Raw genomic sequence first — 5957 nt, forward strand, 5'->3', positions numbered from 1 at the left:
GTCTAATCCCTCTTCTGGGAATGACGGAATGACGCTCATTCCGGAATCTCTCCTCGGAATGCTGCTCTCAGACTGATGCTTCACACACGCACACGCGCACGCACACACACACACACACACAACACACACACACCAGCAAAGACAGACACACATACACACACACCAGCACAGACAGACACACACAAGTGTACACACACAACAAACACACACACACACACACACACACCAGCAAGATCTTCCTAACCTCTCTCTGTCTCTCTCTCTCTCTCTCTCCAGTTCCATTCTCATCAGCTGTTCCATATCCTGGTGGTTGCCGGGGCGTTCGTCCACTTCACGGCGTCTCCAACCTGCAGGAGTTCCGCCGCACGGCGGGGGCGGGCTGCGCCGTGGACGACACGCTGTGAGCCTCCCCGGACCCTGCCGGCCACGCCAACACACACCACCAGGGGGAGACACACACACACGCTCTCACACACACACACATTCACACACACACGCTCACACTCACATGCTCGCACACACACACACGCTCACACGCACACACACAAACACACACACACTCACATGCTCACACACATATACACACACTCTCCCCTGTGGGCGCTGGACCATCCTCTGTGTCCTCGTAGTATGACCACAGAAGGGCGACATTAAAGTGGTTTCCTCGACTTCGGGGGGAAACCCTACGTTTTGCTTTCGTTTGTATTGTTTGTGTCTTTGGTTTCCTGCGTCGAGCGTTCGAGACAGGTTTCCAAACAAGGCCATGTGACATGGTTTTTTTTATTAGATTCTAGAGTTTCATGGTGAGTTTTTTTTGGATCGTAATTCTGCTCGTGAGGCAGAGAGATGGTGTTGGTGTTTGCTGAATGCTGTTTGTGTGTACGGAAGGACGGACAGCTTTAGAGCATTCAAAAACAAATCAAGCAACACAAAAAAATGGAATTGAATTATGTGTGAAAATGTCTTCTGTTTCTTCCATGACCAGGGTGGTGGTGGTGTGGGGTGGGCGGGGGGGGGGGGGGGGGGGGGCGGGGGCAATAGCCGCTTTTAAACTGTCTTTTCATGTAAATAAGATTTCTAAATTTGGGTTATATAGATTTGTATTAAATATATATAAAACAAACAAAAAAGAACAAATGTTATAAAAGATTGAGACTTTGAATAGAATCAATGAAGAGGAAGAGAATGAGAAAGAACCATAGTATGTAAAAACCAACTGTTGTTTCCTGAGAGGAGGAGGAGGAGGAGGAGGTGGGAGGAGGAGGTGGGGAGGGGGGGAGGGGGCTGGAGAACAACTTCCACATTGGGGTAGAGGATGAGCCTGTCTTCCCAGCCCTGTAAGGCTTAAACCCTGGGGTTGAAGACATGGCTTGTGATTGGTCAAGTGGCACTCTGTTTCCTGTGAAGGAGCTGTGTTCATCCTTTAGGGGACGAGCTGTGTGTGTTTGGGACAGGTGTTCACACACACACACACACACACACACACACAAGACACAAGACACAACCAATACTACCTTCTTCCATTATGTTAATGAGTGTAATGAGTGTAAACTCCAGACCCAGGCTCCTCCGCCCTGTGTCCCCTCCACCACTCCACCCTCCACCACACCACCCTCCACTCCACCCCACCCTCCACCTCCCACCCCACCCTCCACCACACCCTCCACCCCCCACCACACCCTCCACCACCCCACCCTCCACCCTCCGCCCTGTGTCCCCTCCGCCCAAGTCTGGGTCCAGGTCTGGGCTTGGGTCTGGATCTGGGTCTGGGCTTGGGTCTTGATCTGGATCTAGGCTTGGGTCTGGGTCTGGGTCCAAGTCTGGGCCTGGATTTGGGTCTGGACCTGGGTCTAGGCTTGGGTCTGGGCCTGGGCCTGGGTCTAGGCTTGGGTCTAGGCTTGGTTCTGGGCCTGGGTCTAGGCTTGGGTCAGGGCCTGGGCCTGGGTCTAGGCTTGGGTCTAGGCTTGGTTCTGGGCCTGGGTCTAGGCTTGGGTCAGGGCCTGGGCCTGGGTCTAGGCTTGGGTCTGGGCTTGGGTCTGGGTCCAAGTCTGGCCCTGGGTTTGGATCTGGGCCTGGGTCTGCAGACGTGGCTTGTACATGGTTTGTTGTGAAGTGATTCAGATCAGTATTACAGAACAAGGATGCATCTCTAAAAAGTGTGTTTTTTGATTTGTTGTTACTTTTGATGCTATTTTGTTATCGTTGCCGTGGCAGGCTTTAAACTGACCTTTGACCTGAGATGTTTAGCTCTGGGTGATGCCAGAAGGACGGCTCAATCCCAAATCAACCCCAAGACTCTAATTTACGCCCTAGACCCTAACTTACCCCCTAGACCCTAACTTAGGCCCCAACTTAGACCCTACACCCTAACTAGGGGGTAGGTCGGGGGCTAGGGCTCCATTTGGAATTCAGCGCTCTAGTTCTTCTGGATCCATTGCTGTTGTGCGAGTCTAGTTTCCACAGCTCTGTGTTCTCATGTCCTCCTCCTCCACATGTCCTCCTCCTCCACATGTCCTCCTCCTCCACATGTCCTCCTCCTCCACATGTCCTCCTCCTCCACTAGCCGCAGTGCTAACTGTCTCTACCATACTAGCGCTAACACTATCCAGCCTCTACCTGCAGGCTACACCACCAGACGCCCCTTCACCCCCCCCCCCCCCCCCCCCCCCCCCTTTACCCCAGGGGGAATGATTGGCATGTTGCCAACACATATCCAATCAGATCTGGAGGAGAGCCGATGGAGCAGGGCGACGGGTGGTCTCACACGGGCCCAACTCCTGGGGTAAAAGCTTACACAATATCAGGGAGGCTGTTTTTTTTAGGCGGGGGTGGGGGGTCCTCGATCTCTCTCTCACACACACACACACACACACACACACACACACACACATCGGGGTAACACAGGTTTCCATGGCTGCCGTCCCAGTCTCTATCCTTCACTCCCCCTCTTGAATTTCCAAGCTTCTGATTGGTCCGAGCGTTGGGCTAGAAAGAGTCTCCTCCCACCAATCCTGCTGTTTGTGAACCAGTAATGGAGTCAAACAAGTGCATACTCTGGGGAAACAAGTGCATACTCTGGGGGGAACAAGTGTGTACTCCGAGGGGAACAAGTGCGTACTCCAGGGGGAACAAGTGTGTACTCCAAGGGGAACAAGTGTGTACTCCGAGGGGAACAAGTGTGTACTCCGAGGGGAACAAGTGTGTACTCTGAGGGGAACAAGTGCGTACTCTGGGGGGAACAAGTGTGTACTCCGAGGGGAACAAGTGCGTACTCCAGGGGGAACAAGTGTGTACTCCAAGGGGAACAAGTGTGTACTCCGAGGGGAACAAGTGTGTACTCCGAGGGGAACAAGTGTGTACTCTGAGGGGAACAAGTGTGTACTCTGAGGGGAACAAGTGCGTACTCCGGAGGGAACAAGTGTGTACTCTAGGGGGAATAAGTGTGTACTCTGAGGGGAACAAGTGCGTACTCCGGAGGGAACAAGTGTGTACTCTAGGAGGAATAAGTGTGTACTCTAGGGGAAACAAGTGCGTACTCCGGGGAGGAGGGCAGAGAGCGGGGTCGGCATGTGTACTTCTCCCCTCCCAGTCTAACGAGGCCTTGTTTCACTCAACAGAAACGTCAAAGGAAACTGCTGTGTTCTTTTGTTATTTCTTCTTTTTTTGTATTAATTTATTTCTCTTTTTTTCCTTTTGGGGAGTGTGTACGGTTTGTTGCTGAGGCACGCGTACTGTTCTGGAGGAGTGTATGATTGCAATAGACCTTTTTATCTGCTGTAATGTTCTAATAAAAGTTTTTGGAATCTGTCACAGTGTCGTTTACATTTACATTTCAGACATTTACAGACGCTTTTATCCCAAGCTTACAACAAGTACATTTGTCTAAAGTAAGTGAATCATCTATCCATCAGTCATCATAAGAAAAGAATCTATGCTCGGACCAAGGGGGCCATTGGCAGTCACAATACTAGAAGAAGGAAGGATTATTTTTTAATTAATTGTATTTGTTTACAGTAGAGGAACTGTAGTTTGGGGTGAAGAGGTCTTTGTTGTAAACATTGGAGGCTACCGGGGCTGAGGTGAGGCTGAACCTCCGCCGCCCTGCCGTCACCTCTCGTCCAAAGCCAACCGTGGAATTTAAAATGGCTGACGCAGCAAGAGGCCCAAGATGATGACTACTGCTGCAACCAATGAAGCTTTTGGAAAACTGGGCCCTGTGTGGTTTCTAAGGAGCTCTTCAAACAACATTTCTTTTTTATGAAATTGAATTACAAGTGATAAGTACAGTCGTACAGAATCAGAACTATCTAATCTACAGAGCAGGAACAAAGATGACAGAGCCTTGCATATTTGCGTTCCACTATAAAAACGGCTTTTTACAGTTCTAGTCCATCTGCTGCAGTTGCCCCATCAGTCATGGCTCTGCTGCCATCTAGTGGACAGATGAGGGATACTTGATTGATTTACCTGCTTCCAGAGGCCTGGTTCTATTCAGACCAGGGCCCAGTATTTAAAAACATTTAATCTGGATCAGAATGCTATTGTTTGCTATCCAGGATCAGGTGGAGCTGGCTGGTTTCTCCTATAGTACTCAACTGCCAAATAGATCTGATCCTGGATAGCAAAAAAGAATCTGGATCATTCTGATCTAGATTACAGTTTTTTCTGATTGCTTAGGCACTATCTTTGAAACTATAGGCTATTTTTGCAAAACTCTACACACTAACCACGAAACCTCACACCAAACCAGCAGAACATTCTACAGCTCTTGCAAAAGCAAACAATTCTTGCAAAACTCTTCAAACTCTTTTTAAAAATTGTGTTTTTGCGTCAATACCGTACACACAAACCATGGTTTGAATAAGCACACGAAGCACCAACTACACACTGATAGTAGAAATGAAAAACACTTTTGCTTTTTCAGTGTGCAGGGCAGTTTGTCATACATATAGTAAACACACATACACACAGGTATCCTAATGTGTAAAGTATGGATGGTGTATTCTGAACATAACACTTTCAATACAAATAAGGGGAAAATGTTTTTTGTTTTTTAGTTTTTCTCAAAATGTTCCAACACAAAAGCACAGTAGTACAACAAAAGCACAGTAGAAGAAAACAAAAACCTTTGTGCTACAAAAAAAAGAACCCAAAAAAATTGGGCTAAGTCTGACCTTCTCTGACCTTCTCTGACCTTCTCTGTGGGTCTGACCTGTTGAGATGTTGTCTTGAGCTCGGCAGCGTGGAGAGTAAACTACTCAGGCCTGGCATGACCCCTGACCCCTGATCCACGTCTCCACAAGCCTCCTCCATCGCCTGTAGAAGGGCTGTGTGTTGGTGGGGCTGGCGATCATACACCTTCCAACGCCATGCAGAGAAGAACTCTTCAATAGGATTCAAGAACGGAGAGGATGGGGGGAGATTGAGTGCAATGAAAAGTGGGTGACCTGTGAACCAATTGCGGAGCAAAGCAGCCCGGTGGAAAGTAACATTGTCCCAGATCAGAACGTACCTGGGCTGCTCCGGCCCCTGGGCTGCTCCGGCCCCTGGGCTGCTCCGGCCCCTGGGCTGCTCCGGCCTCTGGGCTGCTCCGGCCCCTGGGCTGCTCCGGCCTCTGGGCTGCTCCGGCCTCCGGCCCCTGGGCTGCTCCGGCCTCTGGCCCCTGGGCTGCTCCGGCCTCTGGGCTGCTCCGGCCCCTGGCCCCTGGGCTGCTCCGGCCCCTGGCCCCTGGGCTGCTCCGGCCCCTCGGCTGCTCCGGCCCCTGGGCTGCTCCGGCCTCTGGCCCCTGGGCTGCTCCGGCCCCTGGGCTGCTCCGGCCCCTGGGCTGCTCCGGCCTCTGGCCCCTGGGCTGCTCCGGTCCCTGGGCTGCTCCGGCCTCTGGCCCCTGGGCTGCTCCGGCCTCTGGCCCCTGGGCTGCTCCGGCCCCTGGGCTGTTCCGGCCCCTGGGCTGCTCCGGC

General features: G+C 51.5%; 1 long non-coding RNA gene across 1 annotated transcript; it reads left to right on the forward strand.

The window, feature by feature from the left end:
- The first annotated feature begins 1279 nt into the window (after nt 1-1279).
- Nucleotides 1280-3807, forward strand: LOC310824793. Its single transcript, XR_014555058.1, has 2 exons — nt 1280-3088; nt 3200-3807. It is a non-coding gene; the product is annotated as an uncharacterized lncRNA (long non-coding RNA).
- The last annotated feature ends 2150 nt before the right edge of the window (nt 3808-5957 follow it).

Source organism: Argentina silus, assembly GCF_951799395.1.
Source record: "Argentina silus genome assembly, contig: scaffold_257, whole genome shotgun sequence".
Lineage (NCBI taxonomy): Eukaryota > Metazoa > Chordata > Actinopteri > Argentiniformes > Argentinidae > Argentina > Argentina silus.